Source organism: Marmota monax, unplaced genomic scaffold, assembly GCF_021218885.2.
Source record: "Marmota monax isolate L192 unplaced genomic scaffold, Marmota_monax_Labrador192_F-V1.1 WCK01_AAM20220418_F8-fsc00024, whole genome shotgun sequence".
Taxonomy (NCBI): domain Eukaryota; kingdom Metazoa; phylum Chordata; class Mammalia; order Rodentia; family Sciuridae; genus Marmota; species Marmota monax.
In genome coordinates, this window is record NW_026695224.1 from 5,428,955 (window position 1) to 5,455,665 (window position 26,711).

Genomic DNA, 26,711 nt, shown 5'->3' on the forward strand with positions numbered 1-26,711 from the left:
CACACAGGCACAGCCCTCCGTCAGACCGTCTGTGGACCCACAGTGAGGGACCTATGGGGTCCATGAGGTCGCGGAGGACAATGTCTGGGAAGCTCTGTTCAGTCGTTTACTTCTTATGAGAGTAATGGAGAGCCAGCGACAGGCAGGACCTGGCTTGAGGTGAGACTTCCCGGCGTGCTGCTGAGGTCCCCTGCTTTGTTCCCAAGAGGAAGTCTTGCGTGTCTGAGCCTCGTTCTCAGTTCTGTTCCTGACGTTCTGAGTGTTCTGCTCTGGCTCTGTCGTCCCTGCACTGTGCCGCTGAGGTGACACTGCAGATGTGGGGTCTTTGGATCCAGGCTCACACTGCACAGAGCCTGTAGACGGCAGGGTCCTGCAATGTGCCAAGGGTTCATACCTCGGGCTGGGACTCTGCTGGGAATCATGGTCCGGGTCCTTCAGTCCCCCTACCCCCTAGCACTTCAGGGCTGCCTGAGCTTGTTGGCAGCCGTAGGCCGGGCTGCCTTTGACTCCCACTTGGAAGCCAAAGACTCACCGCCGGTTCTGTGGAGCACCATTCCATCTCAGAGGTCCTGCTGCCAAATGGGCTGGGGACACTGGTGTTGCTCCTTGGAGGTCATGATATTTTGTTGGCACCTGTTCACACATGAGGGTAAACCCAGAGGAGGAGCCAGGAAGCCCTGGGGGCCTGAGATTGTCTGAAGCTCATAAACTTTTTGGAGTGTCTCACATCCGGTGGCTCACCCTTCTTCAGCAGGAGAAAATGGACAGAGAAGTGAAGAGTGTGGTTTTCCAATTCTGGCTCTTTAGAGACGTGTGGACCCGTGGCCTGGGTGGTGCAATGGATTTCTTGCTCTTATCCTGGATCCTGGCTTTTTGCCGCTGTGGTAAAAGGACACTGGTTGAAGGCAGGTCATATCTATTATGATGTCATATCTATTATGTTAGGTTACGCATGCTTTTTCAAATGCATATTTGGATTTTTTTTCTTGTCATACTTGATTATATTACTAACAATGAAGCAAGCAGTCCTTTAATATGAGAGGAAAGAAAATCCACTGCAGTTTGGGAAACCACACAAAGAGGAAAGAAAGCCTATGACTATTCACAGTGGTGGAGTATAAGGTCAAGGAAGAACAGGAGTAATTTTTGAAAGCTCGTCTACTCGAGAGAAAAGCCAAGACCTTAGAGTTGGCTCTGTGGGATCCTGCCATGATCTTAAGAGGGAAACTCTGATCTGGGTTCCAGTTGAATATGAATAAAGTGGAAAAAATAAATAAGGTGCATCTTACCTCAATGGGCCAGTCTTACTAGTGATCACAAAGACTCCTTTCTGCTGGAAAATTTTTGAACTATCATGACGAAAATATAAAATTAAAAAGAGTAAAAATATTTTAAGTCCTTTGGGTATAAACCAAGGAGTCACAATAGCTACAATGTGGAACTAACCTAGGTGTCCATCAATAGATGAATGGATAAAGAAAATGTGATTTTATATATATATATATATACACTGGAATATCACTCAGCTTTAAAGAACAGTGAAATCATGCCATTTGACAATAAATGGTTGGAGCTGGAGAATATCATGCTAAGCGAAATAAGCCCATCCCATAAACCCAAAGGCCAAATGTTTTCTCTAATATGTAGATGCCGCGGTCTGGCTGGGCACAAAATAACCGAGCCACCACAAAAGCCTTGTAGATTCCAACAGCAACTCTTTATTCCCAAACTCTCACCGGCACTCTACACGCACGTTCTGGGAAAAATACACTCCCTCCACAGGGCTCTGCGTACCAATTCTCTCAGAACCCCCCCCCCACCCCAGAACTCAACGGGAACTCAAGGAGCGGGCGCCTGAGGCAGCAGGATACGCCCTATTCCCAGCAGGATCCACCCTAAACCTGGAGCCACCCTAATCCAGCAGGATCCACTCTAAACCTGGAGCCACCCTAATCCAGCAGGATCCACTCTAAACCTGGAGCCACCCTAATCCAGCAGGATCCACCCTAAACCCGGAGCAGGGTCACCTTTCCATGCATCATTCCTACTTGGCTATGGCTCTCAGCATGTAGATGCTAATTCACAATAAGGTGGGGGGGGGGCACTAGGGAAGAATAGCGTTACTTTAGATTAGGTGGAGGGAAATGACGGGTGGAAAGGGGAGGGAATGTGGAGATAGGAAAGATAGTGGAATGAAACAGACATGATTACTGTGTGTGTATATGTGTGACTACATGACCAATGTGATTCTGCAACATGGGCACTCAGAAAAATGAAATTATATTCCATCCATGTATATTAAAGTGCATAAATGCATTCTACTGTCATGTATAATTAATTAAAACAAATGAAACAATTTTTAAAAAAAGAAGGTAAAAAGAGGCACACTTTCCCATAGAGCCTCTGTTAGATTGTAGAAAGAAGTTGAGCAGCATGCAAGGAAGACGCTTGGTTTGTGGTCCACAGCTCTCTCGAAAAGGCCAAGGGTAATATCAAAATGAGGAGTTTAAACCCTGATCTGCCTGTGGGGACCAGGACGCTGACGTGAAAGAACAGAGCTGCGCCTGGTGGGGACGCGAAGAGCAGAGAGAACAGCTTCACCCGGGAGCAGCTGTCCCCAGCTCCTGCTCAGGGCTGCTGGGTCAGGCCTTCTGGTTTTTAAAAGAAATGGGATATTTAAATTATCCTGAATTGGAAATTCTGAAGATGAGGAAGGGCCAAAGTGTCACCAGGGTCATTTACAAAGGACCAAAGAGTGGTGAAGTGTCTCGGTTGGAGTTGGCCATGAACAGAGCCCGAGACAAGGGTACGTACGAGTGGGAAGATTCATTTGCACAGTGATCTCAGGGGTTACTGGCAGGGGGTGAGGAGGTGAGATGGGAGAGGAGACGGTGGCCACTGAAGGGCGTGCTGAGGAGGAGGGTTTCCCTGTGCCCACCACAGCTCCGTCCCACCGGGGACTCTCTGAGTCCCATGGGCCATGTTATCTGGGCAAACAGGGAGCCAGGACATTCACAGTGCCCCGCTCCTCCCCTGGTTGGGAGCTGCTCCCTGGGGGTGCACACTTGCCCCTATTCTGTTGGCTTCGTGAAAGTTGAGCCTCCTCTTTCTGTCTGAAAACGCTGTCAGGCACAGTTCCCAGGTGCTGGCCGAAGACAGGATCAGGGGGTGCTGAGGGGTTCCAGATAGGGATCCTTGAATCATGGACCGATGCCGGCAGCTGGGTGGACCAAGATGCTCTGAGGACAGAAGAACACATTTCTGTTCCCTTGGTACTTGGAGAAGCACATCACTTCGAGAGCCTCTCTAAACCAGGGTGTTCTTTCCACAGTGCTCATGACTGGTGAGGTGCCCTGGTCATGGATCCGGGGGATCAACTGGGGCTGTTTCTCTTGTGACATTCTTGAGTGAAAATTCAACTGCTGAATGGCAACATTTTCCAACAATTGAGTGTCTGGGCAAACGTTTCCCTTTCCCAGGAAGGTGTTGGCCCGGAAGCTGCTTAGATCCATGACGTCATAATGAATCTCCCTCCACAGCCTGCACATGGTGCCTGCCACACCTTGGCCTTGGAAGAAGGGCCGGTGGTGGATAAAGGAACCCCTCTCTCACTCTTCTCCCCTGAGGATGTCAGGGCCCCCCGCCTAGGCTACTTCCTCGCCCCTCTGCGTCCCCCATCCCTTTAATCAGGGCCTTGGAGGTAATGGCTCTGTGGACAAACAGCTCGCGGCCCAGTGTGTGCAACTAACAATTAGTTTAGAGACTGTGATCTATAAATTTTGAGGCAAGGAAAAGAAGATTTGGTGCACTTGGGCTATCGTTTCTAATGAAGAAAAATAACACACCGGAAGGGATCTAGAGTGTTATTGAAGCAGCTTAATATCATCCGGGGGTGATTTGTAGGCCTCCATAATGCCTTGTGATCCTGGGCAGAGAAAGAAAACGGGTTCTTGTTGTTTGTGCTTCTTAGGGATAAAAAAGAAAACAGAAAGAAAAAACCCTCTCTCCCGTGTTTATGAGATTTACGACATGCGGGCCACCATCTGTATAAACCCCGCCAAACCTCGGTCCCTAGCTCCCCGGCTCTGTCCACTAGGCCGAACCAAGGGGGACACTGTTGGAATGTCATCCTATTTATTGTTTATAAAAATAAACCGGCCGGCCGGAGATGTATGTGAGGAATTTACATACAGCAGCTGCACAAGCCCAGTGTCCAGAGGGCCAGGGAGCCCAGGAAGTGGGGAGGGGAGACGCTGTGACCCCGGCCCAGGGCCACTCTCCCTGCAGCCAGGAGGAGACCACGTTGAGAGATGAAAGGACCAGGGGGCGGGGTGGAAGGAGCCAGATGCAATGTGCAACCAGGTCAAGCCGCTTTTCTCCTTGGTCAAACCAGAAAGCATAGAGTGTTGGTTGCCAAGGACCCCGTCTTCCCTCCCAGTGGAGCTGATGGGGTGAACCCCAAGAGGAAGCCACGTGTTCTTTTTGGGGGAGCAAAGAGCAAGGTAAGAAATAAAACCTGATCTAAGCTCCCCAGGGATTTGCCGTTGCAAAACCTGGGAACCTTCCATCTCTGGCTTTGATGAAGGTGGCAGAATCAGGTGGTAGCCGGCTCTGCTCTGGGAGCCAGGTGGGAAGGTGGTGACTGGCTTCCCCCAGCCACCCTAGCCACAGAGCAACCCCAGGCTGGCTGGAGCCGGGTCACCGCCCACTAGCTGGGCTGTCTCAGGGAGGACAGAACTGCTATCTTCAGATTTCTCTCTGAATCCAAAGAATAAGGACAAGACTAAGATTCGGGGCCAGCTTCACAGAGCTGCAGGCAGATAGGAGCAGAAACTTCTAATGTTCTGTAGCACAGTAGGATGGTCACGGTTGACAGCAATCTGCTGAGTATTTCAAAATAACTACAAGAGAGGATTTTTGAGTGCTCCCAGCACAAAGACATTGTAAGTATCCAAGATGGTCGCTAGGCCGACAACCCTGATCTGACCACTACACATTGTTTACATGTATAAAAATGCCATCCCCTATATACACACAATTACTACGTGTCAATGAAGAATTAAAATATGCACAAAAAATAGATGGTCCCATGAGCCCTCTTATTTTAAAAATGGGAATACGGAGTCCCAAGCAGCAGAGCAACTTTCCTGACCTGTCAGTGAACAGGGAAAGGCTGAGATGGGTCTTTCCCCACTGACCATTCATCCAGCCTGCATCTATGTGTTCCTTCCCTGGCCCCCACAGGACTTTCGCCAGATACAAGCCCAAGTGATCCTTAGCAACATTAAACCACTGCCCAGTTTAAAGCCAGTCTGAGGCTTCCAACACCCAGGGTTCAAGTACTATGTGATATGACCCCTGCCAGTGTCCCCAAACTTCTCATCTGAACTCTGGCTGCAACCCGAATTCTAAGCAGAGTGACCTTTCTGGGACCATGCCAGGCTCCCCCACCTCAGGGCCTTTGCACTTGCTGATCCCACCATCTGGAGTCCTCTCCCCTGGGATCCTAACTGTTGCTGCATCCTTCAATGTCGGTTTTATTGTCCAGCCCTCAGAGAGGGCTCCCCTGGCCATGTACTAATTCAGCATCCTTCTGCTACAAGTTGCTCTCAACTTTGCTAGCTAGCTTTATTATTTTTTTCCCTTATAGCATTTACCACAAATTAAAAAAAAGTAATGTACCTATTTATTCATAGCCTTTCCTTGCTCCCCTTTGTTTGCCTTAGGAGAGGAAGAGGTCTCTCACCTTGTTCTCTTCTGAATTGCCAACCTCTAGAATCCTACCTGCCGTGGCTTAGTCACCCATCTATTCAAAATCCGTGGTCGAGCACCCCTGGGTTCAAACCCAGTTTAAGAAAAGAAAAAAGAAGAAAACAAATGATTTACTCATTTCCCTCATTCATCCTCTCAGCTATCTTTCCTGGGTTCAGGAGTAACTGGTGATCCCACGAAAGCCACCTTCCAGGGAAGAAAGTAAAACAACAGCTAAACAGGCATAGGCTGAACTAAAGAGGGTACACCGCTTCGGTTTTGGTTCAAGTTTTTTAAAAATTACAATAATGTCTTAAAGAATCTGAATGCCGAGACTCAGTGTCCACTTCATAATCACGGATGCTTTTGGGCGAACTCAGTACTGGTGATTCCTGGGAAAACCTGTTTTCAGTGAATTTCTAATCAAATACAGTAGATTGATGTGTCGCAGACAATGACTTGAGGTGGGGTTAGTTTCTTCCAAGAGGTAAACTGAGGCTGGAGGGAAGTTGGGAAGACAGTTGTGCCTGCTGAGGTGGTTTGGAAGAACAGTCACGTGTTTACACGGTTAGTGTGGTGACCCTTGATCCTTCTGCTGGCCGCTCCCTGCCTTCCCTGCTCCTTGACGTGGCGCTCACCTGGTCGGTCCTGTTTAAAGGGTTAGACCCTCAAGGAGAAAAAGTGGCACGCAAGTACTCCAGCCACACCCACTCACCTGCTGTGCGTCAATCACAAATGGATTTACACAGAGTCTTTAAAGTAGGACTACTCGATCGTGGGAAGAAATCTTAAAATTGCACGCATTGTATTTTGCATTGACACAAAGTATATACACATGCATTGCTTATTTTTGTCCTGGGGAGATGGACCTTAGCTTCCATCAGCATTTCCAGGGTACCCTGAACCTTGACCTAAATTGAGTATCACTAAGTTAACTTGTTGACACTTAGGGCTCTATTTCAAAATTATGAGCCTATCTCCTATCAAGACTGTTCCCCTCCGGATTTGGGTGACATTACTAAGCATATTACATGTAGATAATATTATAGGGTTTGCTCATGCAATAAAGATTTATGGAGCAACTGCAAAGGCAACAAGACTACGAAGAAGAAAGTTTCTGCTCAAAAACAATTAAACAAATATGCAAGATAACTCCATTTGGTGGTAAGTGTTTTGGAGAAAATAAAGTTGAGTGATGTAACAAAGAAGGAAGAGATATTGCTTTATACTAGGTGGCCAGGAAAGGTCTCTTAGCCAATGTAGAAGCTGAGCTGAGATTTGAATGACAAGATAGAGCCATCTGAACGAAGGTCTGGGGCATGAAGATTTCTGGCACTGCAAGCAAAGGAAACTGGTAGTGCAAAGATCCTGAGGCAGAAATCAGCTCAGTAGGTTCTAAGGATAGCAATAAGACAGTGGGCTGTTAAGTGCTTATTAAGGTGAGAAGTGATATGGGATGAGTCTGAAATGTAGGTGGAGGCAGGGTTTCTCTGGGGTCTGGTAAGACTTGTTTAAAAGGTTGGATTTGATTTTTGTGTTATGAGAAACCATTAGAAGTTATTATCAAGACCACCCATTTTCCCGCAGCATGAATGTCCATGTGTGTATAGGTGGAAGATAATTCCTATTCTCTTATTCTTAAAAAAAAAAATGCAATCTGTGGTCTTCAAAATGGAGTTTAAAATTCACTAATGAGCCCTGCAGTGGAAAGCCTCTGCACTGGGGTGTCCTGAGAGGGTGCCAGGTCACCTGATTCCAAGAAGACAATCTCTTCCATGATGGTGCAATGCCTTTTAGCTCCCAGGGACTTTAACCTCTCCAACGGGATGGGGAGGTTGGCATGACTCCCCTTGGAGTATTTTTCTCAAAGTTTCAGTTTTCCCTCAAGTTTAAAGGAATCTTTATTTCTGGAAGAAAACAAATGAAAGCATGCTCATACCTTTGTGCTGACCTGTATGAGAGTGGTGTAGGCGTGGTTTAAAAACTGTCCAACAGGTGACCCAGCTGGGGTCCTTTAGGAAGCCAGCTCTTGAGGAAGTTGATTATGAAGACTCCTGGGATCAGAGCCTTTGAGGAGAAAGAAGGAGGCAGGGCTGGGGCCGGGGAGTGATTGGTGGTGAGGCTCCCTCTGGGCCACAGTGACCCCGAGGGGTGCCCTGAAATCTGCTGGCCCTGAAGAAGTGTCCTGAGCTCAGGGAGGAAACTTAATTCTGCTGTCCTGGGCCAACCAATTTAGGCGAGCTGTCTCCTAGAGGAGGGGCGAGGTGCTCTGTTTCCTGGGCCCCTGTCTGAGGAGGCCTGACCGCTGAGGACCGCGGGCAGACAGAGGGCCCACAGCTGGGGCTGCGATCGCCTCCACTTCTGAAGAGCATCTGGGGGTGTTTTCATCAGCTCTTCCATTGCTGTGACTAAAGGACCCCACCAGCACCACCACAGAGGAGGAAGAGTTTGAGGGTCCACGGTTTCAGAGGTCGAAGTCCGTAAGAGGCCGGCTCCATTTCTTGGGGCTGAAGATGAGGCTGAACAGAGAAGAGTGTGGCCGAGGGACGCAGCTCCCGTCACGGTGATCAGGCAGCAGAGAGAGGGTCGCCACTGTCCAGGTACAAGTATACACCCAAAGCCGTGGCCCACTTCCCACTCCCCCAGCCATACCCACCCCACCACCCAGTTAACCCCACCAGGAATCAATTCACTGATTAGGCTGAGGCTATACCCCACTCATTCTCCTCCCAACTTCCTGCATTATCTCACAGGTGGGCTTTTGGGGGACACCACATCTAAACCATAACAGGGGGGACGATGTTTCCCCGTCTCTCCACAAGTGTCCCACGCCACAGAGGAGCCGTGTTTTCACTCATGTTTCTGAGTTGATTTCAAATGCCCAGGGGAGGCTCAGGGTCCCACTTCTTGTTCTCAGTTCTGAACAGGTGGCCGACCACCTAAGGAGCAAGACACGGCCCTGAACTCAGTCATCTCCCTCCTCCTTCCCATTCTGTTAGTTCTGAAAGTTCTAGTTTTTCTGTAGGAGGTCTTTGTGCCTGAAAAATAATATATAATGGGTAAAATGACATTGAGTCTCACTATTTTTTAAATATCTTCTGAGTCTATTTTTTAATCCAATAACATGACATCGTGTCTTCTCTGTGGTGTAGTAACACGGAGACATGCTTCCACATGGCCCTCTCTCTTCATTTCCCACCAACCATACTTTGCTTTCACATTGTTAAGGTTTATCACTCTGTAGATATAAGGTCTGTGAGCATAACCATAATCAGGTTACAATCATGGTTAGACATGAGTATAATCAATAATCAATGTTTGTCTGTAGGTTAAAACGTAATAAAGTACAGCAAGGATATTGTGATTATGTAAATACATTTGTTGCTGTAGAACAAATTCCTACTAATTAACAATTATAAATGAAAGAGATGGAGGGAGGGAGAGAGAGGCGGACCATCCCATTTCACCAAACCAGAGCTGTTTTTAGGAGAACATCCCTGACATTAGTCTCACGGATTTTTCCTTATTAAATCTGTGTTATAAAGATGGATAGCACCCCTCTAAAGATGACCACGTATTAACCCCCTAGTCTCTGAAAATCTCACTTTATTTAATAAGAGATCATCCTGGGATTATCTGGGTCATGATCTGGGTGGACCCAATGCAAAAAAAAAAAAAAACAAAAAAAAAACAGAGCCAGGGATAATTTCTTTTTACTTTTTTCTTTGTTTTTTTAGTTCTGGGGACGGAACCAGGGTCTCGTCTATGCTAGACCAGCTCTCTCCACTGAGCTGCAGCCCCAGCCCAACAAGGGGTCGTTATAGGACGAAGGTAGCAGGGTCAGAGTCAGGAAAGCAATGGGTGACAGAGGTCAGGAAGCAGAGGTCAGGAGGTCAAGGACAGATTTGAAGACACTGCATCGCTGGCTCTGAAGGTGTGGTAAAGGAGAAGGACAAGGAACAGAGTCCAGGAAATGGGATTCTCCCCTAGAACTTAGCCTGATGACCCCTGAGCAGGAGCGACTGCACTGCCCCTCCCCAGGAGCTATGGGAGAATAAGTGCTGTGAGTGACAGCCACGGTCTGTCGCGATTTTCTGTAGTAGCATAGGACACTAATATGCCTCTGCCTGCTGTTAGGATCCATGCCACTTACAGCTTGTTTTTATTAACATCAACATTTTTCTTGTATATTTCTTCCCTTCGAAGTTTTTTTCCCCCCGGTTTTTTTTTTTTTTTTTTCACTAAAGCACCCTATGCCTTATGCCATAATTAAGATTGTCCTGTTTCTTAATCACACGATTTCTAAGAATGTACCTATTTGTATTTCTTACAGTACTCTGACTTTTAATTCAAACTTAAATAAATGTGTGTGTGTGTATATATAATTTTTTTTAGTTGTAGTTGGACACAACACCCTTATTTTATTTATTTATTTATTATTTATTACTTATTTTTATTTATATATAACAGCGAATGCATTACAATTCTTATTACATATATAGAGCACAATTTTTCATGTATCTGGGTGTATACATAGTATATTCACACCGATATTTCATTTATTTATTTTTATGTGGTGCTGAGGATCGAACCAAGTGCCTTGCACATGCTAAGCAAGCACTCTACTGCTGAGCCACAACCCCAGCCCCTATAAATACATATTTTATGTATCTAATTTTTTTTCCTCTTCATTGAATTTATTCTTTCATTTAAGCTTAGGTTAGCTCCTCTGTGGAGTGAGTTTTATTGTTATAGTTTGGATCTTGACTGTCCCCTAAAGACCATGTGTGGCAGGCTGGTCTCCAGCCTTGGTGCTATTGGTAGGTGGGTGGAGCTCTGAGGAGGAGGGGCCTAGTGGAAGGAAGTTAGGTCATTGGGAGCGTTCCTTGTTGTCATGGAGTGAACAGATTTCCTCCACCTGCTCCTACCATGATGTTCTGTGCCACCCTGGGCCTAAGCAACAGGACCAGTTGACCGTGGACTGAAATCTCTGAAACCATGAACCAAAATAAACCTTTCCACCTCAAAATTTGCCTATCTCAGATATTTTGTCACAGTGAGGAAAGCTGACTGGCACACCTAGTTTTCTCTTATTCTCTTTTGCTTGCTGCATTATATGGTCAAGTAAATTTGGGGAAAATATAATGGGGGAAAAATTTAAGTCTTACTTGTATGAAAAATATCTTCATTCTCATCCTTATAATTTTTTTAAAAAAAATTTTATGGACACAGTATCTTTATTTATTTATTTTTATGTGGTGCTGTGGATCGAACCCAGCACCTCCCCTGTGCGAGACAAACACTCTACCACTGAGCTACAGCCCTAGTCCCCTCGTCCTTGTAATTTTTATAGTTTACTTGCTATAAAATTCTAAACTAAAAATCATTTCTTCTTGTAGCTTCCATATTTGTTCTTTTTCTTCCCTTTTTCTGTTATTTGCTATGACTTAGATCACCTTTTTCTTATACTTTGTATAACCTGTTGTTACTCTGTAAATTTTATAACAATATGTTGAGAATTGTAGAATAAAATTGAATAAATTATGCTACATGCATGTATGAATATATTGCAGTGAGTTCCACTTTTGTGTATAAATATAATGCACCAATTTAAAAATAATTTAATAGGAGATAAACTAATAGATTAGTGGAAGGAGATTGGGGGAGGGAGGGAGGAAGAAAAGGAAAGGATAGTATTAGGGATTGAAATCGAGCAAATTATGTTATGTATATTTATAAACGAGCCCCACAATTATGTAAAACTATGATGCACAATAAACACATGAGTTAAATAAATAATATATTGAAATGTGGATTTTTTCCCTCATCCTGCTCAGTATTTTTGGTTTCTGTTCATGATGAACTTTCATGTGTAAAACATTTTATTGTATCATTTTAAAAATTATTTTTATTAGCTTCCTTGGGAGGTGATTTACAGAGGACACAATTTAATCACTTCAAGTGTCTGATGCAATATTTTAAAAGATATTCACAGATTTGTGCAAACATTGCTAGAATTAAAACATTCTTGGTACCCACTTGTTGCGACCCCCTCGCCAGCAAGGAAGACACGACACAGGATTCTTCTTTCAGCGGTTTATTCAGGCCTTAACTCTAGGTTTCTCTCAAGCGCTCTCCTCTCTCACGCCCCCACACACAGCCTAATAAAGCTTATTCAAGTCCAATCCAAGCCTGCCACGTGGGGTTTTCTCATAGGGTATTGAGGGACAGCACGCCAACTCTCCCAAATAAGGAGTTGTTTACCAAGATCCACAATGGAGACCGGCGCCATCTTCTAATGGCGGCAACGGTCTACAACACGGCTCACCACACCCACTGACCACTCCCCCTCCTTTCTGACCAGCTCTAGCCTTCCTGCCCCCAGCCCTAGGCAGACACTGATCTATGTCTTTGTAGATTTGCCTATTGGACACTTACTATAATTAGATATCATATTATAATAATGTGTGGTCTTTGTGGCTGGTTTCTTGCACTTAGCATAGTGTTTTCAAGGTTGTTCATGTTATAGCTGGATCAGTACTTCATTACTTCTACTGAGTAATAATAGTCTATTGTATGAAAATACTTGGGGGTTATTTTAACCTTCTTATTTTTACATGTATTAGAACATATATGTTGCTAATTGAAATTTATAAATTTTTCATTAATTTTTGGAGGGGGTGGGATCGGGAGATGATCTCTCCCTTTATTTTCCAATGCTCCTTTAAATTTCTTTCTGCAATTATATTTCTTATATTTTCTGCCATAGAAGGTCAAACTTGAATGGCTTAAATTGTTTTAGTGAGCTTTTTAAAACTGCAATTAAATACCTTAGAAAAGCAACTTAAAGGAGAAACAATTTATTTTTGTTCATGGTTTCAAAAATTTTATTCCAAATTTAGCTGATTTCACTCCTCTGAGGCAGAACATCATGGCAGAGAGGACATGGTTTGAACACGTAATTAAGAATTTCATTTCTTCCTATCTTTCTTCTGGTATTCAAAGTACTAATATTCTCCTAACACTGGTTCCCACTGTGGGTGTAGGTGATTGCCAGGAGGAGTTGAGTGTCTTGCTGGGTTTTTTTTTTTCAATTTTTTATTCTAATTTGTTTTATATGACAGCAGAATGCATTACAATTAATATTATACATATAGAGCACAATTTTTCATATCTATGGTTGTATACAGAGTATATTCACACCATTCGTATCTTCATACATGTATTTAGGATAATGATGTCCATCTCATTCCACCATCATTTCTAACCCCATGTTCCCTCCCTTCCCCTCCTACTCCTTTGTCCTATCTAGAGTTCGTCTGTTCCTCCCATGTTCCTCCTCACTACCCCACTATGAGTCACCCCGCTTATATCAGAGAAAACATTCAGCGTTTGCTTTTTGGGGATTGGCTAACTTCACTTAGCATTATATTCTCCAACTCCATCCATTTACCTTCAAATGCCAAGATTCTATTCTATCTTATTGCTGAGTAATATTCATATATATATATATATATATATATATATCACATTTTTTTTATCCATTCATCTACTGAAGGGCATCTAGGTTGGTTCCACAATTTAGCTATTGTGAATTGTGCTGCTATAAACATTGATGTGGCTGTGTCCCTGTAGTATGCTGTTTTTAAGTCCTTTGGGTATAGACCGAGGAAAGGGATAGCTGGGTCAAATGGTGGTTCCATTCCCAGTTTTCCAAGGAATCTCCATACTGCTTTCCATATTGGCTGCACCAATTTGCAGTCCCATCAGCAATGTATGAGCGTGCCTTTTTCCCCACATCCTCGCCAACACTTACTGTTGTTTGTATTCTTTTTTTTTTGTTGAGAGAGAGAGAGAGAGAGAATTTTTTAATATTTATTTTTTAGTTTTCGGTGGACACAACATCTTTTATTTTATTTTTATGTGGTGCTGAGGATCGAACCCAGTGCACTGCGCATGCCAGGCGAGCGTGCTACTGCTTGAGCCACATCCCCAGCCCTTGTTTGTATTCTTAACAGCTGCCATTCTGACTGGAGTGAGATGTAATCTTAGAGTAGTTTTGATTTTCATTTCTCTAATTGCTAGAGATGATGAGCATTTTTTCATATATTTGTTGATTTATTGTATTTCCTCTTCTGAGAAGTGTCTGTTCAAGTCCTTGGCCCATTTATTGATTGGGTTGTTTGCTTTTGGAGTTCTTTATACACCCTAGAGATTAGTGCTCTATCCAACCATTGGCAAAGAGGAAAAGATATTTCTGAATAGCTACCAATGTTGCTTGATGAGGGACATATTACTATTTTTTGCTTAAGATAATTCATTGTAAGGAACTGCTTATGCAGATTTCAGGACATTGAGGATTCCGTATCTATCCACTCAGTCAATCGTACCTCTTGTATTAGTTTTCTATTGCTCCTGCAACAAATTACCACAAACTGAATGGCTTTAAATGACCCAAATGTATTCTCTTACAGATCTGGATATCAGAAGCCTAAAATCAAGATGTCAGAAGAGCTGTTTCCTCTTCCAGCTTCCGAGGAGAAGCCAGTTCCTTACCTTTTTTGACTAGAGACCACTTGTATTCTCTGGCTGGTGGCCCCTTCCTCACATCCCTCCAGCCTCTTGTGGGTAGCAGAAATATTTATAACATTATCATGTTTGCTTTCACCGTGCTTTTTCTTATCCTCTGATTTATTTTCTGAGCCATTGCTCTTTTTTTATGGACGTCATATTGCCATAAATCTCTCTTGAGTGTAATCGTTTGATTTTAAAAATCCTGTTTCCTGAATTTTCTATTTTCTCCAACTTCCTTCTTTTGCTTATTTTGGGCTGCAAGTGATCCTCACCTGCTTCTTTCCCTTTCACTGAATCTTTGGTTGCCAATTCCAGGGTCGATCATGGACCTAGTTGGTCTATACAGTACGTGGCTCTGTTTCAGTGTACAGCTCCTCTTCCCAACCGAGCCTCCAGGGGATGGTATGACAGGGCCATGTGAATCTTGGCCTACGATGGTGGGAGATCAGGGACATCAGGACAACCAGCAGGTTAACCCTCCTCTGTAGTGAGAGAGACACTTGTCCCGTACCAGGAACCCTCGTCCAGACCTTGGACTCAGCATGCAAGAGCAGGGAACACCATGAGGGAGCCTGAAAGAACTTCAATTTGCCTCCTCCGTCTCTGCTCCTCTCCCCACTTCTCCTGTGCCCACACAGGCAGACAGCTCACCACCTCTTCAGGGATCTGGCAAGAAGAAAGCCTCCCATCTGGGCAGGTGCCTTCCCTGAGTTTGGACTCCACCTCCCACTTCTATGATGGACACATCAGGAGAACTACTCCAGTTCTCTGTTCTACTGCAGGATTCCTTCCTCCTGTTTAGCACCCTTTGACTTTATTAGAGAGAGAAAGGGGAGAAAGAAGTGTGGGATCCCTCCACCATTTGAGCTGAAAGTCTACTGACAGGTTTAAAACGGCATCAATTCCTTGGTTCTTGGGTGTCCGGATTTCAGAAGTCCAGTCTCAGCTGGAATACCTTGTTATCAATTTATATGAAAGACAATGAACTTGTGAAAACCGGGCAGGCTGACAGTGAAATCGGCATTTGGGCAGTGAATTAAGGACGGGAGATGCCCTGCAGCCTCCTTGGCCAGCTCAGGACGGATTCCTGGTAAAGGTAGACTCTTTTGCTCCCTTCAAGAGTCACCACATGGCCACCAGAAAATAGGAAATGTCAGGCTACAGGAAAAAGAACTGGCAATCAGCGAGGAGCAGACCTGCAGAGAGCCACTCCAAGGGTCCATGTTACAAAATTTTCCTACAATCTTCACAACCAGCCCAGAGGCCAGCTGCCCTTTAAATTCTGGAACCTCTTGGAGCTGGATCCATCCATTTGCCCCAGGGACATTCACTCACATTCCATCTGCAAAAGCAGCAGCCTTTCAGTCTCCCTGCTGACTTTAGAGGTGACGTGGCTGAGGGGTGTGTCCTGTCCTCCTGTGCCCCCCTCAGCCCCTGCCAATCTAAGGCAGTAGCAGAAGGCAAGATCTGGGATGTCCTGCCCATAAAACTGGAGACTGGCCATCCATCTAGGTCCTTGTTGAACACTAGAAGGTGGACAGAGACCCTGTGCGTCAAAAGAGGAACAAGCCCTTGGACTCTGGAGCCTTTGCCAGGTGTGAAGGCAGAATGGGGTGGAGGAGACACACCCTGCCCTTGTCTCCTCTCTTCTGATCATTCTCCCTTTTCAGTGGATTTTATTTCCAGTCTGTTAAAATTGCACAAACAACCAACATAGACTTCCGATGGACCCTCTGTTTCTTATTTTGATAAAGATACACTTCATCCTTAGGAAAGCATATGCTTTATTTAGCATTTAATACTATTAGCGGTAGTGATTTATATACTCAGTAAGTAATCACTATTCATCAATGTTTTTACAAATCGTCCACCTTCCTAAGAAGTTGCCTTCCCCACTCCATCGTATCCAAATCACTCATCTGACCTTCGTTAAAGACCTTTGTTGTCTTCAAATACCACTTGCTTCCCTACAGTATATAGGAGCCATTATTAGAATTTGAAGTCCACTTCTGCATAAACCATGGACTCTTGGGTATTATCCGTTTTTATCCAAGTTATCTTTCTGAGATGCATACACTTTTTAAAACATTGTATAAACGATGATAGAGAAAATGGCCCAGGCACCTTAGGAAGGGTAGGTTGAAAGGAGACCACATACCACATGAAGACTGGGTGGTGGCGGCTCATTTGGGGCTGGTAGAGGAAATCAAGGGCTCTTTGACTTGTGTCCTTTCAGCAAAATTTTTGTTGGTGATCACCCTTCTCCACTAAAAACCAATGAGATACAATTTCAGTGTCTAAACATTATAGGCCATTTTTTTGCTAGTCATGTAATAATGTGATAAGTTGCAAAAATTGACCACAAGTTCCTCCTATCCCTATCTGTATGCCCCTTTGCAATGTGAAGTCTTTTGTTTTTGTACCCCTGGTATCTAAACTAGAGACCTGCTCTGATTAGTAGAATGTGGAAGTTCTTATCATAGTCCTCAAGAGGAGTATGGCTTCTGATTTTGCTGTATTGCTGTACTGAGGCTCAGGTGAAAAAATCCTGAACCAGCCTTCTAGAGATTTAGAATACAGGAAGCAGAGATGGACTGTCACACCTGAGGACCACTAGCTCTCCCTCAGTACATCCATGGATTGCAGCTATAGAAGTCTCTCAAGTGAAATGAGCAGAAGAACCACTCTGCTGAGCCCAACTCCAGAAATGACCCAGAGGATCAAGTACAAGTAGAATGGTGGTTGTTTTAAGTTATTAGGTTCAGGGAGTTGCTTATTATAGGTACAGACAACAGGCAATTAGTGTATATATTCTCTATTTTCCCAATATGGCTTAGCCTGGGCAGGCTAGGTTGTGTTTTAGTAACAAGCAACTCTAAACGTTTGGCAGCTTAGCCTATCGAAATTAATATCTTATGCATTGATTGTGGCTCACCTGGGGGTTTTATTCCTCTTTTCTACACTATGGCATGTAGGTTGATATAACTAGTGTTTCTGGGGCTCTGGCAGAGAAAACAGGCCTCTAAAGATCATTTCACTTGCAATTGAATTTTCTATATTCACGCGACAAACATCATTTCTGTGTACAACTTATTGATGGAAAGTAGTCCTGTGGCTTCACCCGACAACAGGAGGTCAGGAAACACAGGTCTGAAATGTAGAGGGCCAGGAGAGGAGGAGGCAGAGGTGGAAGGTCAGGAAGGAGGTGGAGGCAGAGGTGGAGAGCCGGTATCTTTGATAACACCATCAGCAATGACTGATAAGTCAATTCTCTAGGAGGAAAAATTTTGCAAGTCTGCTATACAGAAGGAGTGGAGGAAGGTGCAGGCAGTGTACCCCGAGTTGCATATCATCATATTTACTGAATACTGCTTCATCTTTTACTCAGTAATGGCATCCTCAGACTCAACTTTTCCCTTTCTCAGTTTGTTTCTGAGGTGGACAAACCTCTTCGTCCTAAGTGATTTTGTGTTTCACAGTCAAAATTAAATCTGATGGAACTTGGCGACATTTCCTATGCTCTTTTGGAGGAAAAAGAGTCCTTTTTCAGAACTCATAAGAAGAGATGATCTCCTTGAAGATTTAACTTCAAAATGAAGAGTGTCCCACCTCTGAAAACAACCAGAAAGCACAGCTCTGAGGTATACATATGGCTCAAGAGTTTCCCCCAACACCTGTGGGTTGGAAGTTTGGTCTCCAGTGTGAGCAATGATGAGAGGTAGTGGAACATTTGAGAGGTGTGACCCAGTGTGAGGTGATTGGGCCATTGAGGGTGCTGCCTGGGGAGATATCAATGTAGTTCTCATGGGACTCCCGTTAGCTCTTATGGAGAACATTGTTATAAAAGAGCAAGATTGGCCCCTTTCCCATTTTCTCTGGCTTCCTGTCTTGCCATGTGATCTCATTCTCCTACATATACTCCTGCCATTGTGATACCATCCACCACAAAGTTCTCACCACAGCTGAACCAGTGCTGTAGTCATGCCTTGAACCTCCAAATCTCTGAGATGAATAAACCTCTTTTCTTTCTACATTACCGAGCCTCCAGTATCTTGATATAGCAATGGAAAATACACTAATATACACAAGTGAGTGGGCCTATACTTTGTGGAAGCACTTTTATATCTTCTGTGTAACTTTATTGCATAGTCCCTAGGTGAGCAGAGAAACAAACTAAGAAAGTGTCTCCTTTAGAATATAAATTTTGTATGCCTATAACATTTTCAATTTCTGTTTCTCTCCAAATTAGTTCTGATTCAAGGGGAAGGGTGAATAATTATTGTTATCTCTAGGAGGAGCAGGAGTCCAGAGGTCACCCAGCTGCAATGACACAGACACAACTTGCAATGAAGTCTCTAGAAGATCTTTATAATTCTCTTTCTAGAAGGCTCTGTTGCTTTAATGCCATTTTTTTCTAGGGGACATGTGGGGATTTACTCTTCAACTGTTTTCTATAATTAGTTACAAGAATACAGAGGACTACTTTGGCAGACTGCATGGCACCTTAGTAGATCTGTTTGATGGATCACTTGGATTGAAGAGTTATGAGGCATCCATGGTTTGATAGAGCATTGAATCACTCATGTTCAATGAACACTTTGTAAATGCTAGAAACTTGTCCTATAGCCCTGCCTTGGTAAGACATGGACTTCGCCTTTCCTTCAGGAAGCAGCTGATCGATCATATTGTGTGGTCTGGTGTGCACATGTCTATGTGTTTTAGAGGTGTCTTAGTTTGTGTGGGCTGCTATAACAAAATCCTAGACTGGGTGATTTACAAATGTTGGAAGTTTATTGCTCACAGTTCTAGAGGCTAGGAAATCCAAGGTCAAGTTGCTGGCAGATTTAGGATATGGTTAGGGCTTGCTCTCTGCTCCTTAGGTTGTATATATAATCACATCCTCACATGGTGAAAGGAAAGGTAAAACCCTTAGCCTTTTTTATAGGGGAACTAATCCCACTTTTAAGGATGGAACCCTGTGACTTAGTCACTCCCCACTCAATCCTATCATATTGAGTATTAGTTCTATCACATTGAGAATTGAGTATCCCAACACATGAATTGGCAGGGGAATACCAATCTAACAAGGGAGTAGACATGCACCAAGAGCAAACCTGTGCATACATAGGTATAAGTAGTAAATAATGCACACTATTATTATAAACTATGGTGAGGAGCTACTGGAACCTCTGATTTTTTGTCCTCTACTACTGAGTGACTAGCTATGGGGTGTCCTTCTTGCTCTTGACTTGTTTTGTCACCTGAAGAGCAATCTTTCCTTTTGCAGACTGTGCTGGACATGTATAAAAATATAAACCACCTAAGGAGCAGAGAGCAAGCATAAGATACTTTGGTAATTAGAAAAGATGGTAAATACTAAAAAGGAAAAGACCAAGAAGAGGTGAAGAAACAGGAAAAGGTAGAACCCCACATTGGATCTGTGATTTGCAGGTCCAAGGCTCTGCCGAATTCCTGCCACTCAATTCAATTTTTCTCGATCATTTGCTTTATTCTTTTCGGGTCTCAGAACTGACAGCCTGTTCCCTTTTCTAATGAGCTTCATTTTCATGCACCACGAATCGTGATCCCCATATCTGTTGGGCATTTGACTCCCTTGGAATATAAGGACATGCAGGTCCCCTCATCTCAGTGAGTGACATTTCAGATGCTGAATTTAGCTCACCTTTGTCCTGGCTTGAAGTTCCCCTTCGCCCTTTTCTTTGGCCTCCTCAGAACCGTTTTTATCTTGGCGTTAACCCCCTTGTGCTCAAATACCTTATTCTGACTTTCCTGGCTTTTGTGTTTCGGGCAAGTTGTTTGAACATCTTTTTTTGGTTTAAAATTCTTTAAAAATGCCATGTGATTTCACTGATCTTACCAGAAACCAATAAAAACACATTACTTTAAAAATAACTCCCATAAAACCTCTTACTTGTGAAAAGCTTTCATTCTAATAAAAGTGGAGCTAACCAAAACCTTTTAAAACTGCTCACAGGCATACAGGGGACTTGGCATGTCCAGACTGTACTACCTCCAGAGGTGATGAAGATACCAGGCCTCTGCCCTGTCTGTAGGAATACTGGTCCAAGATAAACGAACTCACTGACTTTCGAAAAGAAAAATCCAATACAGGAACGGTGACACCCTGCAGAAGGCAATTCATTCTGCATTTGGCCAACCTAGCCCCAGGGAATCTACCATCTTTTCCGACGTGTGTGAGGTTGTGGTTGGGTTTTCTTTCTTTCTTTCATTTTTAAAATTTTTTTTCCTTTCCTTTTAGTTTCCTAAATATAGAATTAATGGGTTGTAGAGAAAGTCAATGATTGCCCTGACTTGGGTCTGGAGAGTGGAAAGAAAATATTCTTTTTTGCAGGCTTCAAGATTCTCTTTGGGTTGGCTCTACCACAGGCCAGTCACACTTTTAGCTAGGATTCAGGTCAATGGACGTGACGTCTATGATGACAGGGAGGTAGAAGATAGCGTCATTGGTACCAGGTAGAGGAATGACACCCCAGTGTCCAGCCTGGGTTAGCAGCACCCGGTTGGCCATCCTAGACTGGAAGAGGATTTTGAAGGTCTGGACTCATGGGCTCCTATCCTTGGGGGTCTGGGTTGGGCCTCTAGAATGTACTTTGTTCCTAAAAAGATGCTTAGATGACACAGATATGCAGCTGGTTTGGGAACAGAAAACAGCATCAAGAAAACACAACCAAATAAACAATATTCACTCAAGAACTAAGGAGGAGAATGTTTGATGAAGGATCCATACAGTTTTTCCCAGTCCTCTCCAGGATGTGTTCTTTGGATCAGGAGATCTTGAGCCCCCCCCACAACACCCCCCTACACACATACACAGCAGGGATCAGTGGTCAAGTACCTGTGGGAATGGCTCCAGGCTGCATTCCCATCTTTGAGATTCCCTTTAAAAGCATGTAAAATATGTAAAGAAACATGTTTAGCAGTGTCTAACCAAGTGCTTCTCAAATGAACTTGACCACGGAGCCTCTTTTTGTGAATCCAGTATTAACATTTTTCAAGACCTAGGGAGTGTACTTACCTAATGCCCCCACCCCTCCTCCCGTCTGGCAGCCGTGACAGTGCCATTCCTACAGAGAAGGACAAGGTGCCCTCTTCAGTGACTTCCAAAATGCCTCGTAAAGATAACTTTCATTTCTACAGAACTCTGCTTTTTTTTATATTTCAAGTGGATGCTCTAGGGGAGAGTTCTCTATATTCCTTAATAAGAAGTGACTTTATGTTACTTTATTTTTATGACTGACAGTGTCAATCAAGGCATTTCAGAAATGTCACCCCACCTCCACAGAACCGTCGCTGAACAGGAGGCCCACGCTGCATAAAGCTGAGGCTGAGGATATTCCATTTTCCCCTGACCTGATCCTCAGCCGCAGACGGACAGGAAAGGATTCACCTTGCTTCTCTGTGGGTCGGTGTCAGCACCGTGATCTCTCTCTGGTAGGTCACATGACTGGAAGCCAATGGCTGGCCGTAATTGGTTGTCCATGGGCCAGATCCATCACGCGGACCACTTTGAATCTTTACAGCATGGTGTAAATCATCCCCCATTTCACAGAAGAGAAAACAGAGGCTCAGAAGAGCCAAGTACTTTTCTCATCTGGTGAGAGAATGAGCCATTGGCTGTCAAATTGAAGTTCCTTTCTTTCAAAAGGAGCCTCAAGAAGCCCATTTTTCTCTTCCTTCCCAAACAAGAGTTTCCCCTCTCATTTTTCTCCCCGAGTCCCTAAGTCAGCATTGACTTTCTTTGGTTTATCTTGAGATGAAGAATGTGAGGGTCAAGTCATTTTTTTTTTTTTACCCTCTGGGTCTTTGGTTCAGTTCAGTCAGGGTTTTTGTATTCTAAAGAAGTTCTACAGGGTCCAGAGGATTGGGGCAACTTGGGCCAACAGCCCCCAGACCGTGTTCTTTCAATTCCATGAGGTCCCCACATTCTCAACGGTGAGTTTGTTTAGTCCTGGCAAAGTATTGACAGCTGACAAAGCATCAAAAACAGGTCTTCCTGTTGCTGGGGTGCGGGGTCCTCTTTTCAGGAATTTGCTCTTCTCTTGTCTGCACCCAGTTCATCTTCACAACTGTAAGAGGCGCGATTCCATGTATTCCTCCAAAGTGCTCTCTCTTCCTAGTTCTAGAGTCTTCCAGATGCATGGATTCCATGTGGCCTTGGATTGGGGTGGAGTCCACTAAGGAATCGGTTCTTCCTTCACTGCTTGTTGGGAGGAACAGAGGTGGAAGGGGACCAGGATCCAGGGAATGGTTAATTAGACTTCTTTTTTTCCTTTTAGTAGACTAAAGAGCAATGGGTCCCCCAAGGTCATTCTCAGGAATTTCCAGGCTGAGTGTTATTGCTCCTTCTGGGCAGACACATCTACCTATTTGTTCATCCAGACTCGGTAGTACCAGGCTAGTTCTAGAACTCATGAAGCTCTTTGGGAGACACTGTCCAAGACAGCACTAGGTATCCGTGTCGCATCTTTAAAATATGACAAAATATTTCCCCAAACTCCATCTTTTCTCTTGCCTGAACATTATATGGGACCAAAAGGAAAATGGAGCTTTGGCCTTTGTTTCTGAGTGTGTGAATGGTAACCGGCTGACCATGTCACCACTTCCTGTGGGTATGAAGAGCAGAGGTGCCATCAACCTTGGCCCTCAGGAAGAAAGTTAGGGCCTCCGGTTGAGGTCCTCAGGGAGGCCCTGCTCTGCCTCCCGGGAACCTCTGGCTGGATTGCTGCTCTGGCTAGTGACAGGAAGTTTTTGCTCCTGTGGTCCTTTCTTGTGGACACCTGTCATTTGTGCCACCCAGAATTTGGCCAGCTGAGCCCAGCCCCTTTGCGGTGTGTGTTCCAGCCTCCAGAACCCCAACACACTTCAGGGCTCTGATTCTCTTGTTAATACAGATCTCGAAGGCCTTTAGAAAAACACCCAATACATTTTGTGTTCTCGACAAACAGCTTTTCAACTGACTGTATTATTTATTCATTAGTATTACCTTCAGAGTGCAGAGTTTCATGTTACTTGGAAAACTAAATGAAAGAAAAAGCAATATAGCTCTAAATCCCCCATTTACAGCTATCGGGGAGCCTGGAATGGTTCTGTCATAAAGCTCTGTCCTGGGCCAGCCCCACATGTCTCCCTCCCCTAGGGATCTCTCTCTCTCTCTTTATCACTCTATCTGCCCAGGATGGACCAACCTAGTCATTTTGTGGGATCAGCAAATATCTTGATCTGTTTTGTGAATGCTTTCAGTTTGGCTAAAACTTAAAACACATTTCCCCAAGCACTTTTCCCTCTTAATTTTTAAACTCGTATATTTTAAGGAAAATTTAGCCCATGTGTTTCTCATTATGCCCGATTCGTTTGCACTTAACTCATCAAAATGTTGCTTTGCAAAAGTTGTTGCTTTTCAGGAAGACTCCTGAGGGTCTTTTGTACATTCAGTCTGCTCCTCCTTTGCTCTCTCCTTCCCTCTTTTTTTTCTTTTTTTTTTTTGGTCCAAAGGTACACATTTCTTAGGAACAGAAGTTTTTGCCCCCAGCAGGAGAAATATTGGCATGTGGTAGGAAAGGTGGGCACGGGGATAGATTCCACCTGGCAAGCCACTTGCACCTTTCATCTCTCCCTAGTGTTAGCATCCAGGAGAATTGTGTGGTCTGCCTCGTGGAGCGGTCATCTTCTGATATCTTGATGAGATAAACAAGGGTTGGGTAATAGAGAGGAACGATTGAGGATGCGGGCGCTGGAGTCAGCCTTTTTGAGTTTGATTTCATATTGACCTCGGTGGATTCACTTTCCTCATCTGTGAAATGAGCGTGGCGCCTGCACCAATGGCTCTTGGGTGGAGATTAATTGACAGGCGGGACGCAAGGCAGAGACACGTGACCAGCACATAATAAGTGCTCATGTTTCCTTTCCAATTCTGTGCGTGAGGCCACCCAGGATCACATATCTTTTCTCAAAGAGATGCTTGGGATTTCTCATTTAGGTGACCCCAGAAATAAACCCCAAGATCAGGATTTCAATGGGAGTGATTTGTTTGAGAGGTTAGCTAAGAAAATCCAGGAGAAAAGAGAGGGAGCATATTCTCAGAGCTTGCCAGAGAAACCAATAGGGTCTGTGTGCGTGCGTGCGTGTGTGTGTGTGTGTATTTTGTGGAATTGACTCATGTGATTATGGAGGCTTGTGAGTCCAAAATCTGATGAGACTCAGGGAAGAGTGGCAGTTCAAATCCAAGGGCAGGTTGCTGGAGAACCAGCCAACTGAAGAGCTGAAGATACAGGTGAAGTTCAAAGGCAGTTTGCTGAAGAATTCCCTGTTGTGTGGGGAGGTCACCCTTTTTTGCTACTCAGGCTTTCAACTGATTAGATGTGGCTCACCCACATTATGGAGGGCAATCTGCTTTACTCTAAGTCCACTGATTTAAAATACCATTCGAACATATCCTTCATCCCTACCTCGTCCATCATAGGAAGTTTCAGAATAGCATTAGACCTCATATTGAACACCATGGCCCAACCAAGGTGAAACATAAAATTCACCACAACGGTAAGTCAGACGGGAAAGGTTGGAGGCCAACCAAGGGGGTGATAGTAAGCAGGTGGCTTCTGTGGGCAGCTGGAGTGTCATCCTACTGGGGAGCTGAGGAGAGGGTGTACCCCAGAGTTGTCCCACCCTGAAGGCATTGGCTGAGGGTTGTCCCCACACCATGGGGGAAGAGAGGCTCTGCCCACCAGAGGAAGCCCTTAGCGAGAGGAAGGCAGGTGGTTGAACATTGGACAGGTGTGTGAGGAACCGGTTTGGGGCCAAGAGACCAGGTGGGACATCAGTGGTGTCTGCAACGAAGTTCTGCACCTCTCAGGCTCTCAGTGAGAACCCCAACTTCCCTTCTGCCTCCTGCTTAGGCTTCTCACAACTCCAGAATCAGATGGAAAACAAGCTCCATCTTAGCAGCAAGCAATCCAGAAAACAGGCCCTTCGAGGGGTTCTCTGGGTCTGTTGTGGATATCAAGAGTTTGCAGAGAGAGAGCAGGCCCAGGTCTGAGTGGCCTTGGTGATGACCGGGAGCAAACCTTACATTCCCCAGTGTCCTGGGCGCATAGAGGCATCACCACTAGTTCACTCCAGATGGGAAGGGGGGGGTCCCACCCAAGGGAAAATAATTCCATTCAGCTTTTAAAAACTATAATTTCATTGATTTTGAAATAATTACCAAAAAAACAACAAAAAAGAAATATAAAACAACCTTTTCCACAAGACAAGTACATTACTAATTGTTTTTTTTTTCAATATTTTTATTTTTTAGTTTTAGATGGACACAATATCTTCATTTTATTTTGATGTGGTGCTGAGGATGGAACCCAGTGCCTCACGCATGCCAGGCGAGCGCGCTACCTCTGAGCCACAACCTGAGCCCCACTAATTTTTTTTTTTTTTATAACAAAATATATACTTTATCTGGACTTCATTCCTAACCTTGCTAACTTTCTGAATCCCTTCAGGGTCTTCGGTTTATTTCTGGCTTCTTTTTGTTTTCTTTTCTTTCTTTCTTCTTGTAAGTGAAAGATAAGAAATATACATATTTATCATATACAATATGTTGTTTTGAAATACTCATACACTGTGGAATGGCTTAATTAAGCTAATTAACATATGCATTATCTCGTATACCTTTTTTTGAGAAACATTTTGTATGACCGGGTTTGTAAGAACATTTAAAATCAGCTCTCCTGAAAATTTTAATACAATACATTGTTATTAACTAGAGTCATCATGTTGTACAATGCACCTCTACTTTTTTTTATTGCTCTCCAATATCCATAATTTGTCTTTTGCAGAAGGTGGTCTAGGAAGAATTCATTCTTATTTTACATATCAAGATACTGAGGCACAAGGAGGTAAGTAAATAGCCTGTTTGAGCCTTGAAGCTAGGCCTTCTTGAGCCACTTGGTATAGGATTCATTCATTTGTTCATATCTTGTCAGATATTTATAATGCACCTACTGTATGGACTGTTCTAGGGGTAGAATGCTGAACTAGACAGATGAGTTCTCTTTCTTTCCTAATGATGCTTAGAACCCAGAGAGCAAGGAACGGTAATAAAGGAATGAATAATAAGCTATTTTTTTTTCCATAAAGGTGATAAAAAAGCAAAAATAGGTAAAGTTAATGATTGAAAATAAGTGACTATATTGTAGCTGAAAGATTCTTTTTCGAGCAGGTGACATTTGGAGTGACATGAAATGAAGACAAAATAAATCAATCGTTGACGGAATAAGCAGGGGCGACCACAACTGCCAAAGCCAACCATCTGAGCCAGCCCTGGGGACCCATCCCACAAGAGGCAATGGCAGAAG